Genomic DNA, 14,014 nt, shown 5'->3' with positions numbered 1-14,014 from the left:
GAACGTCCTTTTGGAAAGGTTTGCTAAAAACTAAAATATAACAATAAAGATAGTCTGATAGCCTTCAGTAGGTTCATAGGCTGTGATGATTACATCTGGCCTTACGAAAAAGTACAGAAGATGTAGTTTTCTTGAGTGATCTCTGTCTTTAATTATGTCTATAGTTCAGCATTGAATTTGAGTTTTGGTGTTTTTTTTTTTTAACAAAAAAATCTAATCTTAATTTTATAACAGAAGTCAGTGCAAATAAAATATAAATAAACTCACATTATGATTCTGCTCCTATATTGGCTAGTTTTCAAGATCAAGGGACATGGTCCAGTCACAGGTATGAACCAGGTATTAACATTCTTTTGTGATGATAACATTAATCAAAGTTGCCTCTCCAATGCAACAAGCTTAAAGGAGAAGCTCCCTGCTTTTTGCTGTAGAAGATCATATTGGTTACAGAAGGAAACCAAAGGCTGATGGATTGAAGAAAAGATTCCTAAAATAATGTCATTTATTAAATAAACTTATATGGTCTGATCAGCTGAATAAGGTCAGAGTAGTGAGAGGTATGTAGTCTTTGGCCTGTTGGTTTATCATCCTGAGTTATGGTATGGGTGTAAGGAAAGATGTCAGGAGATTAAAAGAACTTTTTAATCCCAGGCTTTGTTATTATTTTTGAAATAGATGAATGAAGTCTGTGAGTAGCAAAAACCAACCCACTGCAGGAGTACTAGCAAGTCTAACGCTACTTGCTTGCTTTTGTCTCCTGTGAATCAAGAAGTCCGTCTCAAATTAATCAGATTGTAGTAAAATCACTTCCAAAATGGCAGAACTTTTCCTCTCTAGCTCTTGCAGCTGAGGAAATGTTTCTCTCATCTTCTTTCCTGAAAAAAGACCTTACTTATGTCCGACATCATGAATTGTTTTGCTCATTTTGATTTTTATTTTGCCTGTATACAGCTCTTGTAATTTCATATGACTATATCAAAACATAATATTAATCTGATAGAGGCTGACCTCTGGTAAGCTTGCGTGTGTTTCATTTCCTCTGCGCTGTTTACGAGCTCTTTCTTACAAAATATCTGGATAAATAACAAACCTGGCATCTGGCAAATGCAAATACTCCAGCATTGAAAGGATGCCCGGGGAGAGTGCTGTTCTGGCAGACCCCTGGGTTATCAAGTCCTCTGCTCTGAGCACCCTGACTGTAATTACAGCACCATTACACAGATTGAGAGGCTGCTTCTCCGAAAAGTCAGCGTAACAAAGCATTTAAAGCTTAGTTCGATGCCAACTGCAGTTCTTGGCAATTTCCCACAGCCTGAAGTGTCTAAGGATCAGCTTCTTAAACCCAGGTCTTAAGATCACTGTCAAAAGAACATGGCAGGGCATCGGTCTGCAGCTACCTCTTCTCAAACCTTTTATGTATCGAACCAGTACTACCACCTCAAACTTATACTGGTATTAGCAGAGGTTTTTTGTTTTCCTCTTACTCCTTCTGCTTTTATCCCCTTCAGATCTTGCTTCTGTCTCTGGGTTTTGCCCTCCAGGCAGTGTTGATGGCTTGTGAGAGAAAACTGACATCTTTTAAGAACTTCTGAATGAACAAATACTGAGCTGATATAAAGTTTAATGTAAGATGGAACGCTCGCCACAAAATGATCAATTGCTCAATGTTCTTGCCTTCACTTTTTATACAATTAAAAGACTATCAGCTTTGGGGGGGGGGGAAGATGTGCTTCTCACGATTACTCAATTAAGCTCTGAAGGACCAAGCATAGTGCCACCAGTCAGTATTGTAGTGCTGCAGTATTGCCGAGTAGTGCTTTTTGCAGAATTTTGCAATTTATTCCTGCTATGACTTTAAAAGAATTCTAGCATAATGTGTGTGTGTGTGGGAAGTTTGTCTCTTTGTTTTGTTCAAGACACGCAGGATCATTATATGACGCACCGATTGTTATTTGTTAATTGAGTGAAGTAGCAGTATGTCTGGTTACAGCATAAAAAATGGTAGAGTATTATTAGAAACTGAAGATACTCCCACCAGGATAAGAGAGAAAGATGGCTTGTCAGAACAATGAGCCTCAGAGCTTTTTTCATATTGAAATGATTTTTTTTTTTCACTTTATGTTGTGTTACTACTTATGCATGTGGTCCAAGCACATGCCCACTTCATTGGTGCCAATGGTGCTGTACAGCCTGTCAAGGGCTGGTCTTGGAGCACAATGATTTCCAATCTGAGGATACGGTCACTTAAATTTGATTTAAGATGTGGTGCATATCCCCAGATCTGATATCTTTGAAATTTCTGTGTGATTTGAGAGATTTGCAGGAAGCAAATGCCATTTGCCCTAATGGTTAGTGGTTTCATGAGCCAAGTCTTTGAGGACATTAAGCCCTGGCACATGAGAAGTCCCAGTAACAGACCGGTTACCGGCTGTGTTTAACATTTATCTTAACTATCCTATTAAAATATGCTGGAAATATATTTTTCTCAGGATATTTTTTTCTCAGGGTATAATCTAGCCCTTCCTGTTTCTTTGGTGCTGGATATCATGTTAATTACCTGAAAGAGTTGACATTTTTTAGCTTGGTGTAGTGAAGAGGGAATCCCAGTACTGTGAGTTTAGGAGGGCATTTCTGTCTTTACAGAGAGGTTGGCTCCTCTGCTATCTCCTTGACTAAATTAGAGCCGGCAAGAATGTGTAGGGGCTCTCGGGGGGGATGTGGAGGGAAACAATTCCTGTAGGAAATACTGTTTTTTCTTTTAAAGAAAAACTATTCAAAGGATTTTGAACTTAAAAGTAATCTCTCCAACTCTGGTAAAAGTTGTAGTGACTGAAGACTCGCTATCCTTTTGTATTTCCTCCTCTTTTAAGTCTTTTAAAGCAAGATGTGGGTGGGTGGTGGTGGGTTTTTTTGTTGTGCTTTTGGGTTTTGTTTGTTTGTTTTGAAATCTCAATAAGGCACCAATAATGCCTTGAAGTGGGACAATGAGGTGAGGGTTGATAAGTCACTGTTAATTATTCACATTTTGCTCTTTGTTGGTATGTCCATTTGCTGAAATAACACTAACCATAACTTGTTTTTCAGTCTTTTGCTATGGCTTTGTATAAATAGATGTCAATAACCAAATAACTCAGTGGGAAGCATAACTACCACGCTTTGGAACAACGTGCTGAACTATCAGTGAGACGTTTCAGCTCCCACCGCAACGGTGGTGGGAGCCAGGGAGCCTAACGAGATCCACAGACTGTCAGTTACATGTTTTCTTGGGGAATTTCCAACAAAACAGTTGGTTACTCTCTACCCTCGCTAGTTTATCAATGTCCTTTTACATTTAATATTGTTGCTCCAGCCAGATTGTTTCCAGACTTAGCACTTGTCTCTTATTATGTGTTAAATCTGGCACCTTATGGAGAAAGGGTAGACAACAGTTTTCTTATCCAGGGGTTCCTTATAGTTAAAGCAAGTTGAGGAAATAATTTTTGTGTATGGACCAAGAAGCTAACAGAGTTACCTCTGAAACGTTGTGCCTTCTAACAGTCTGCTGTGTTCAACCATCACTTAAATGTTCTGACAAATGTAATCAACTTTTTGGCGGTCTCTGCTCCTTATCAGAAAGGCACTGCCTTTCACACCCACTGTGGAAAACCTATACAATCTGATAGCTCATGGTATTGGCTATCAAACAAATTCTAGAGGATTGACAGGGGAAACAATCTGTCTCCTGGGTCTTCCATGCTTGGTGTCCATTGTAGGTGACCCCAAAGCATAATCTGTATGATCTGAGCTGTGTGGATTCATGTCGTGCAGGAAAATAAGTAACTTATTTGTGCTAGCTAAAATGTGGAAAATATGTTTTGTTTTGTTTGTTTGGTTTGGTTTTTTTTAACTAAAGTAGAACTTCTGATTATTTAAATTCTTGATTAGAGAATTACAAATTAACTTAGAAAAAGAGATTGTGTTCAAAGAAATAATAGTCTTTGAGTATACTTAGCATTAAAACTTTTTCCAGCTACAGTTTAACTTTAAGGCAGGTTTCAGATTTTAGGACTGAACAGTTCAGGGAACATACAAGAGCACTTTATCCTAGAGAGGTGAACACCTCTTTCTGATCACTGCACCTTCACTTCAGGGTTTTCTGGTCAATTCACGTGATGCTTCAAAGCACGCATGAACGGCCAAACCCCTTTTTTCTTCTACTTTGTGGGATCAGAGTTGCAGGTTTCTAATTAGAGTGAAAAATGTAAATGAGGCATCTCTGACTTTGAGGATGTCCCCCCTTGGCTGCGAAAGGAAGGTCTTCAAAATGTCAGTCCTTCCATGCATGCCTCAGACTTGCTCAGATTTTGCATTGTGAAGTTCTCCGAGTGTCTATAAAATTTTGCTCTCCTGTATCATATGTTTGATAGTGTTTATGCTCAAAACATTAATAAAGCATGTTTTGAACCCAGGAAAAAGGTTCTTGAATTAAGCTGCTTCCTGCTGTTCTACAGCTTTGATTTCATCTGTCATTGTGCCTTATTTATGCATTGCTAGTAGGTGGAATAAAATCAGATCATTTACCTGTGGTACTTTGTGGGATGTAACATTACAATCAAAAGGATTATGAGACATTTGGGACCACATCAAGCTGTTTGAGTGTTGGGAGTGTCACCTAATTATGTTGTTTCTCCCTCCCTGTGATCTAGTCCTTTATAAGATTCACCTTTCTGTTTGCTAACAGTACAAGTCTTGATTTGATATGAAACCAGCTAAAATCTGAAGTCCCCGATTCATCTGTGTATTTGTCTCCTTCTAAAGGCAAACAACTCCATTTAACTCTCATACTTAACCGCTATAAAGCTTGAGCAGATAGTCTTAATTGGCTGAGTGGATAGTCTTAATCCATTGCATTTAGTAAGTGCATTATAACTCATGTGAAGCTTAACAATATTACCCTAGGCCAAGAAGTTATAAATGAGATTTTTTTAAAATTTATTTGTTGTGAAACTCTACTTGCGATGCTATTTTTTCACTTGTCAGCCTAGCCCCATTGTCATTCATAGATTTATAGCAATGGTAAGTTTGCTCTTTATTTTGATAGGCAAAGGTGAACATAAACATTGTCCCTTGTTATTGCAAAGGTTATACTGGAGAAACTAGTTGTAACTCACCTGATTTCAGCTAAAGATATCTCCAAGCAGCTAAAGGAAAATGGCATACTTTTATCAAGCCATTAAGAGAACGCTTTGGTAAAAAGTTGCCCTTGCATAAGTCTTGTTTTTATAGAGCAATTATAATTAGTTTGTACTGTTCAAAGTGTCAGCCAGGAGTCAGTATGCTTCAGGGAAATAAGACCGACGACTTTATTACTTCACAGTTTGGAGTGATGGCGTGCCTTAGCAAACTGCAGCATGCTAAATAGTTTCTGATGAGATGAAAACACAAATTTTGTTGCTTTGAAGGTCATACCATATTATATGTATCACAAATATATATAAACAGCCATAAAGCGCAAATTCACTTCCTCCATTAAGCAAAATTTCCTATAATATAATTCTAGTTGGTTTTTTTGCTTGGCTTCTGCTGGAAGCAAGTCTGTAAGATTTATTTCTGGAGTGACTGAATTGGTGTCCATGCTGGAGATAGCATCTCAACTAATTGTTTCAGTTTTTTTAAAATCAAAGAGCTCAGGCTTACACCACTTAGCTTCCCAGTTTGCATACTTATTTATATCAGATAAAACATAATGACTCTTTTTTTTTTTTTTTTCCACCTACAGTGAGGAATAAAAGGATTTTTTAATGACAAAATACAGTCTTTGTTTTTTGACTGAAATCTACTTTGTCATGGTGGGTGGCTAAATCTTAAATTGTTGCAACAGCGTGACACGAGGCACTATTTTCATTATTGGATTAGTGATTCAGATCTGTATGCGACAAACGGAAAAAATGATCAAATGTATTTGTGCTGTGTGTTGCCTATATTAATGGACAAGTATTCACTGACATGTAGTGCTTCAGGGACTAGAAGGACCCAGTCCAGAATATCTTTTTTTCATGCTAGTGTTTTATCTTTCACATTTGCAGACTTAAAGTTTCTGGAGAGTTCAATTAAGAGATTTCCTATAACCCCAGTAATGTGTTTTTACTGACAATAAAAACTATTTTTCTCTCCCAGAAACCTAGTTCTTTGCCAACATATTTTCATCTCTTTCACAGAAAGAAGAACATCTGAAAATAAGAGTTGCAGAGATGCTTGGAGAGAAAAATTGCATAATTATAACTTATGGCTCTGACTTTTTTGCCTGAAGACGTACAATATGTTTTATGAGCATTTTATCTCTCAATAAAATGATTTTCAGCTGCCTGAATTCACATGACATGGCAGTCGAATATTTTTTGATTCAAAACTTTGATTTTTGAATAGTTCTGGCCTACAGGGCTATTCATGAAGGCCATTTGTGCTGGGTTTGGCTGGGGTAGAGTTAATTTTCTTCATAAGTAGCTAGTTTGGGGCTATGTTTTGGATTTGCGCTGAAAACAGTGTTGATAATTCAGGGATGTTTTCGTTCCTGCTGAGCAGGGCTTACCCAGAGTCAAGGGCTGTTCTGCTTCTCACCCCATCCCACCAGGGAGGAGGCTGGGGGGGCACAAGGAGTTGGGAGGGGACACAGCAGGGACAGATGACCCCAACGGACCTAAGGGAAGTCCCAGACCATAGGACGTCATGCTCAGCATATAAAGCTGGGGCAAGAAGAAGGAAGGGGGGGACGTTCAGAGTGATGGCATTTTGTCTTCCCAAGTAACGGTTACGCGTGATGGATCCCTGCTTTCCTGGAGATGGCCTAACACCTGCCTGCCCGTGGGAAGTGGGGAATGAATTCCTTGTTTTGCTTTGCTTGCGTGCACGGCTTTTGCTTTCCCTATTAAACTGCCTTTATCTCAACCCGTGAGTTTTCTCACTTTTACCCTTCTGATTCTCTCCCCCATCCCACCAGAGGGGAGCGAGCGAGTGGCTGTGGGGGCCTTAGTTGCCATCTGGGGTTAAACCACGACACCATTGGAAGCTTTTCTGATCTATATGGCTGTCTTTTGTTACGTTTTGGATTCAGAATGATTCACTTGATTAAATTAGAATTAAATACATTATTTAGAGTTTGCTTTCAAACAATTCTGTGGTAAATTTTATTATATTTTGTGCTAGGGTTTGTTTTGGTTTGTTATAAAAAACCCAATTAGCTTTTATCCTTTTATCAAAAGTTTGAAAGAAACCCAAGAACCTGCAAACATAACTGGTTTCCTCCAACAAGTATTTTTTTATCTGTCTAAACCATGATTTATATCTGTTTATTTTATATAAGTCCAGAACTTGGGGTTTAAATTAATCTCTTTTCATTCTTCCTATGAATGAAAGTAAGTTGTCAAGCTTTCACATAGGTTTTTTGTTTGAAAAGAACCAGAGAAATTTGGGTACTTAGAGCAATTTGTTACACTGTGTATCTCCCAGTTCCTAAACAAAACATGTAGGCAATCTTATGCAAGAGTTAATGAATGTAAATGAAAAAAAGCCAGGGTTTCTATTCTGACCCAAGGCTTCTCTTGGAGAACGAGTTGGCTCTGCTGCTTCTCAGAGAGCAGGGGAGAAGAGGGCACCTCAATTCTCTTGCTTTATAAAACACGTAATGTGACATGAAGGTGAACTTGTGTTAATGATTGTGTGGTGAATAGCGTGAATTCCATAATAGTCTCTTATCCAATTAAGACTTAAAAAAAAAAGTGAACTTTGGAGGAAGCTTCTTTCTTTGAAACAACTGTATTAAAGTCAGGCTTCTATTCCAAGTCATCTCTACAGACAATGGAAAGCAGTAGACCCTCGAGTTCATCCTCTCCAGAGATAAGGTGGGCTGTATCATCCTCTTGTTGTTCCTTTCTCCCTGGATTATTTTGGGGGTATGGGACTGGGTGTTGGAGAACACATAGATCACTCTCTTCAGGGACGTAAAACTAAGACCAAGAGCTCTTTAGCCTTAAAGTAAGCAGCTGCAGCTTGATGACTTCAGTGCAATTTTTTCCTGTACCCATCACTCACAAATTTGATATGCAAGTAAGATATAATACTAAGTATGTAGTGACTAGCATCATAATGTTTCTTCCTGGTTTTCTACCGCAGCTGTTATTGAATTACTGAATCTTTCTACCTCTGTTTCTGCTGTTGGGGGGGAGCAGTCTGCCTGCCATGATTGATGGCAGCTTTTCCCATCACTGCCGCCTTCTGATTTCATACTCCAGGCATGTCTACATCAAACTTTATTATGAAAGATTCTTGCTTTGTGATTTCATTATACAGTGTTTGCAAGAAGGAAGGACTAGAAGCATAAATGCTTCTGTAATAAAGCAATATGTAGATTGCCAGATTCATGTTCTGAAATGCTCACTGTCTGAGAGAAAAATACAATGCTTCAAGCAGAAAAAAGCAGTCAGGGAATTACAAGTTAAGGCCTTGGAGAACCCAGCTGAGGGCTCTGCCAGTACAAATAGGCAGTCAGAAAAATATCTGCCCCGAAAGGTTTTAGATTTATAGGCAAGACAGGCAAACTGCACATTAGGAAGCAGGGGGGAAAAAAGCACAGGAAAATGTCTGGGGGAACATGACGTGCTGGTGACAGAGCCAGCCACAAGAAAGTGGTGGCACTTAGACCCTCGTGCCGCCTTTCGCTGGGAAGCCGAGAGCGTCTGCTGTGTGTTTGGCAGGTCCCAGGTCCGGGCAGGCGGTACCCGTGGTGTCCCAAAGCCTCTGCTTCTCCAGGCTAAAGAGCTTTTATTGTGGGAAACGGACGGCCTGAAACATCGGGACGTGGGTTGCGACGTTCTTGCCTCCGGCATGGCTGAGTCCGGCAAACTCACACGCTGCAGCCTCTTAAAAGCGCTGCTGAAGCAAATGGTGGGCGATGATGAACCGTATGGTCGTGCTGCGGTTTCTTACTAAGTTTTGGAAAGTCTCATTTGACGAACAGTACCGGCTGTTTATTGTACATTTGGTTCTCCCACCTGCCTCCCTTTGTGTAAAAGCACTCCAGGCATCGTGGGGTTTCCCAGCTTTGCACACTCACCTTCCAGAGCTGTACTCCACGCAGTTTTTCATAAGCCCCATGCAGCTGGATCAGAAATTCCAGCAAAGGATGGACTCAAGCAACAGACAACAAAGCAGAGTGGTGGAAACAAAGTAAAATAAAATGCAGTCCGGGATTTCTAAGGAGATTTAAAGGATGAACTTGGCCAACTTTCCGTGAAATCTGCCTGGGATTTAGAGCTGCAGCTCCTTAAAGCTCTTTTGAAAGTCATAACTTAAAAGGAAAGAACAAGAAATTTTAGAAACCAGGTGGTAGGAGTCCGTTTCACAGATGGCCCAACACAGCACAGCGGGTGCAAGTCTGACCCTGTCAGAGATATCTGGCCCCTTGCCACGGGGCTCTAGGAGGGCTGGGGCTCAATCAAAGAGATTAAATATCCTGGCCCGTCTTAAACGGCAAACCAAAAGCAGGGCCAGGAACGCTGTCAATGCCATGCCGTGCCCAATACCTTGGATTTTGCTCTCCGTCATGTGCCCAGCTCTGAACTGTGAGCCACGTGAAACCTGTTGATATAAATAAAACCAGGAATGTGTTTGGCATGTGCTCTCTGAGGGCTGGGCGATCCGGGAAGGATGATGCAGAGCCGCCCTAACCTTGCAGGAGAGGGAGGCTTGAGAAGAGAGCAGCGGAAGGCTTGTAATGAAAAGACTGAGCCTTGCGACAAGGCTTGGGTTGAGGTGTTCAACCCAACCCTGCTGTTTTGACTTTCAGTGACCTTGCAGAGATTTAATTCAATGGCAGCTATTTTTGCTAAAATGGTAAAAGTCCAATAACATACATATTTTTATTTTTTTTTGGTTTCTATACCATGGGAAACGTGGTATAGATAACTTAGATGTATGCACTACAAATATGTTAGTCCCAGCTTGTTCTCTGTCAGTAAACTGCCTCCTTGTTAAGGAAGAATGATGATGACTAAAATTTTAGTTGAAATTGCATTACAAATAACAAATATATAGCGTAGAGGACCTTTGGCTATGATTCTGAATGTTCTTCCTCTGAAGTTTTAAGTGTTATCACTTAATGATGGTGATTATAAGACAATGTGAATAAGTCAGAGGAAATGATATAATGGTACAAAGAAGCTACAAAGCACTGATCTAGTTATAATGCAGAAGGAATGTATTCCGTTACCTGTGAAACTGCCTCAGACTTGCCAGCTACATCAATTAAACCCCCATTTGCACAGTGTGTGATAAAGACTTTGCTAACCTGAGCCAAAACTGTAATTTCTGCAGAAATTCAATATACGCTTCTTGTGTATGTTTGTTATTTTTGTGGTATTTTATGTTTTTTTTTAAATTTTTGTAGGTTTCATATCTGTGATTTTTTTCCTACCCAACCAGACCTCTACCCTTGATTTCACTTTACATTTTCAGGAGCGTAATAACTTGATTTTACCCAGTCCTTCATAGACACAAGCCCATTCTGCTGTGGGAACATCTGGTAGATGGGCTCTCTGTGGTGGATGACTGCCTCTATACTTCACTCCTGTAATCTGCTTGCGGTAGTTATGACAAACCCCCAAACTTAAAGAAGTCATGATTAAGGTTTTTAAACATAAAAAGAAAATTTGTCCTTGTTCTACTCTTGTATTTGCTCCCTGCTCTGCAGCCCATAGGAATCATGTTTTAAGCCCTTCTAAAGAACAGGGCTGGAATTTTTCATTCCTTGAAGAAAAGGAAGTGAAGATTCTTACACAGCAATCTGGTTTCAATAATTGAGGCTTTTAATATATAAATAAATTTATTCCTTAATCTTGTGATACAGCTATCATATGGCATTTAGAAACAGGCCTTTAATGACCTGTTATGTCTCAGTGCTCCTAAACAGTGAATGAGGAAGTAATTAATCCATTGGTTTGAAATTTGGAGCTTCTGTACACCTATAACTGAACACATCTTCAAACTAGATGGCCTCATACATTTGCAAGGTTTATTTCTGGAGCTGAATTCACAGCTCATTTGCTTACCACTCAAAGAAAAGGGGGGGGAGAGAGGGAATCTAGCTTTTCTTCTTTCTTTAAAGGAATCCTGGCTTGGTGACCAAGATGCATGTGGATTTCTTCCCAAATAGCAATATTTAGGCATTGAGGTGTGACTGCCAGAATAATTGTGTTCATCTGAATAAACCACTTGAATTTATTCTATTTTATGGAGATAAAATACCCATATTCATTTACTTAGTTTCAATTTGTACGAGTTAGTGTCTCCCTTCCATTGCCAATCAGCAAAGCATGCAAATAATGATATCAGTGCATGAAATTAGCCCTGACCAAGGAGAACAGTGCATAGTTTGTTATCTAAATAGTCAGACTGATTCCTTCCTTCCTATTTTTTTTTTTCAATTCCCTTTAAAATGAAATTCTGTGAAGTATTAAACACACAGGGCTTATTCACTCGTTTGTGTTGGATAAGTGAATTCGGTGCTTGTGGGAGATGCCAGATGGGCTGCATGGGAGACAGAAGGTCTCTGTCTCTCTACCAAGCAGCAGCAGCGTGTGCTTCCCAAATTATGCTGCCAAAGTGCCTTAGACCTGACCCATAGGTAAGAGGCTAATTTTGATACCCCTTCAACTTGTAGCGTCTTTGACACTGAGAAAGCTTTAATGCCCCAAATACTCATTTCTTCTTGGCATGCTAGTGCTCAGCATGTGTGCTTAGATACTCCTCGGCTTCACCCGTTCTTTGAGACAAACATACTCTGCCCTCCAGAAAACATACATGACTGATTATGCGGCTTGGGCTGCTAAAAAAACAGAAGGAAAAAACCATAATTCAATTTCCTTTCAACCATGGGTGGTTGAAAACAACATACATAAAACTTACAGTTTCTGACAGCTTTTTCTGTTCATAGTGCTTTTACTGGTAAGTAAAGAGATTAATATCATGAAGGCATTCTGTTGTAACCAGGTGTAGTAGGAAAGCAAAAGTCCACATTCATTTATAGCTGAAATTTCACCTTAGCTTAATAACTTTCCAGAAAAGAATAGTCTTAATGACAGAGTTCTTTGTGGACTATACAGGGTCATGGTAATAACTGATTTCACTTTCAGGTCTACGCTAGTTTAACTTGTTCTCCAGTTGTCATCAATTGAGAAGGCTTAATGAATGTCAGTAAGACTGAGAGCTACACTGTATCTTCTTGAAAAATATATGCATAAATATTTGCGGTGATTCTGTTTTGTTATTGCATGCTTTGTGCAGTCCATTTCATAAAGCTTAGCATAGCAGATTTGGTGTTTTATGCTGAGATTTGCTAAATCCATCTTGAGAATGAAATGCCAACAGGAACATGTCTCATGTTCTGCTTTGTAGTGATCGTCATAATGTTTAAGTTTGAAAGAAGATGATTAATTTGGATATTTGGGCAGGAAACAAAAGCTGCAAAGGAAACAAATAAGATTGCATGGGGAGACTAGAGGGGGGCTTTATTTCAGGCAGAACAAAACTTGTAATTACATATTGTTTTATCTATTTCACAGTATAAGGCTTTCTGAACAATCACAATAGGACATTAATCATTGCAGGTATTACAGTCCAAACCAAAGTTAACAGCTTTTCTTTCTGGAATATGCCTTCTTAGTCAGATAAATCCTTATATAAACCAGCTACAGGATTATTTACTGGAATACCAAAAGGATTGGTCTGTGTACACGTAGGAAGTTAGCTGAGGTTGCTGCAAACTCTTTGTTGATTCATGCAAAGATTTTTTTTTTTTATTGTAGCTAGTCAGAAAATGTCAGTGCTCTTTATGGGAGCGTCTGAGAGAAATATAGGAAATACTACATTCTCCATCTCTACTTTTTTCCTTCATGTAAAAGGTTAATACCAAAACCCAAATACATATTTTTTTCATCCAAAAAGAGTTTCAGTGAGTACTATCACCCAAACGTGAAATGAAATGTGGAAGTTTTAAACAAAATCAAACTTCAATTTTTGAATGAAAGTTCTTACTAAAACTAATTTGCTTCCAGAATATATCAGCCAGCTGGAGTTCCTCAGCAGACCTTTAAAATAGTAAAAATTGTGTGATATTGGATTTTTATTACGCAAAAGTTGCTTTGAGAAAAAAATGTCTACTTCTTTCCTTGTTTTTAATGGCTTTAACTTTCTGGCATGTCATGTATCTGTAGTTAGAGTGGCATGCAGCTCTCCCTTACTAAATCAGGGCTATGCCCGATGGCTATATCCATCACTTGAGAGATGGAGCCGCCGGCAAGATTTTGATTGCAGTGTCCCTTCACCCAAATTGGTGCCTTCACCTGTATGCTTCAGGTCCACCCCAAAGAAATGATGCTAGCCTCAGGTGGGAGAGGTTAAGCATGTTTCTACTGCTTGTTTGTTACTGCTGGTTGAGGAAGGGGGAGGTGAGGAATTTGGGCAATAGCTTGTTACTGTTGTTCTGTTAAGGTGGTTAAGAAGAGCAAAGAATTTAGAATTTTTTTATTTGGACATTAGTGGAAAGATGTGTTCAAAGTAAGCAAGGCAATTCTCAGTGCTAAAGACAGAGGTTTTTCCCTTACTTTAATAATCTGGGGGGAAAAAAAAAAATCCAAGAGTTTTATCTCTTTCCTTTTAAATTTTTCTCCCATGGCAAAGTAAATTTCTTATCAGTCTTGAACAGGTGGCTTCAGTGTCACAGATAACACCTTTGAGTACTGCCAAAAAATATAGGACATGCAGATACGCAGTGGACAACAGAATAGCATATCCCAACTTTAACAAGAAGAGGAGATGCTTCCTCCACCGGTGTGTTATTAAAGATCATCTTCCATTGTGAACCCAGATCCAGTGAATAAATATAAAGCAGAGAAAAATCTTAGAAGAAAATTGCTAACATAACCAGTATCAAGTTTCTGTCTCCTGTATAATTTCTTTTCCATACCCTCAATTATTTTCATCA

The sequence above is a fragment of the Haliaeetus leucocephalus genome, unplaced genomic scaffold, assembly GCF_000737465.1.
Source record: "Haliaeetus leucocephalus isolate CR32 unplaced genomic scaffold, Haliaeetus_leucocephalus-4.0 Scaffold184, whole genome shotgun sequence".
Lineage (NCBI taxonomy): Eukaryota > Metazoa > Chordata > Aves > Accipitriformes > Accipitridae > Haliaeetus > Haliaeetus leucocephalus.
Note: the sequence above shows the minus strand (reverse complement) of the source record.